The 876-nt window shown below is 77.6% G+C and overlaps 1 protein-coding gene across 4 annotated transcripts in view; it reads left to right on the top strand.

Annotated features, from left to right (window-relative positions):
* The first annotated feature begins 599 nt into the window (after positions 1-599).
* The window catches only part of TRAF3 (TNF receptor associated factor 3), a 70132-nt gene continuing 69855 nt past the window's right edge, over positions 600-876 (top strand). For all 4 annotated transcript variants that reach the window (XM_027637960.1, XM_027637958.1, XM_027637964.1 and 1 more), the window contains exon 1: positions 600-703. The gene's annotated coding sequence lies outside the window, so the exon portion shown is untranslated. The remainder of the gene's footprint in view (positions 704-876) is intronic.

Raw genomic sequence — 876 nt, 5'->3', positions numbered from 1 at the left:
CTGCTCTTTCCCGATCTCTTCCAGACTCTTCTCCTTGCTCCCCACCGCTGTTTTCCCTCCCTCCCGCGTTTCCCAGTGGCATTTTCTTTGTTTAATAAAGGCTGTTGTGTTCGAGGCACCCCTTCGAGCGGGGGGCTGCTGCACCTCCCCCGGGACGAGCAGGGGCAGCGGGCGGCTCTGCGCCGCGCCGATCCCGCTCTCCCGGCGCCCCGCGTCCCGGTGCCATCCCCCGCGCCCTTCCTTCCCCCAGTGCCCCAGCACAGCGCCCGCCCTCCGGCCGAGCCCCCGCGGCTCCATCGGCACCTCCCCGCGCCCGGAGCGGGACACTCCGTGCCCCCCCAGCCCACTCCGCTCCCCCTTCGCCGGGCGCGGGCGGCGGGGCCCCTTTCCCCGAGTCGTGCCCGCGGCAGGGGGGGGGGTGACGGCAGCATCAGGTGCAGCCGGGGCCAGCGGCCAGGGCAAGCCCGGCCCCCGGCTGCCGCCTGCGCGCTGAGCGGCTGTGCCGGGACCGCCCCTCGGTGTGTGGGGAGGAGCCGGGAGAGCAGCGGGCTTCGCCGGGGATTTCCAGCCCGAGCGGGCGGGAGAGGAAGTGCGGGGCGGGGGGAGACGGCGCACAGCGGTCGGGACTTTCCGCCGGGCTGGCGGTCGCCCTCGCCCGGCTCCGGCTGCCGCCCGCCGCCCCGCTCCCCGCACACGCTCGCAGGTAGGGCGGCCGCGGGGCTCGGCTCGGCTGGGCTCGGCTCGGCTGGGCGGCGGAGGAGGGGAGGGCGGGAGCTGCTCTGCCGCCGTGGCGGCGGCTCCCGCGCGGGGCTCCGGCACCGGCCGCGCTCGCCTGCCCGCGCTCGGGCGCTCCGGGCAGGGGGCCGGGGCCGGGCG

The sequence above is a fragment of the Corapipo altera genome, unplaced genomic scaffold (genome assembly GCF_003945725.1).
Source record: "Corapipo altera isolate COAL_440 unplaced genomic scaffold, ASM394572v1 23, whole genome shotgun sequence".
NCBI classification, from domain to species: Eukaryota; Metazoa; Chordata; class Aves; order Passeriformes; family Pipridae; genus Corapipo; species Corapipo altera.
Note: the sequence above shows the minus strand (reverse complement) of the source record. Positions and strands in the feature narration are given on the sequence as shown.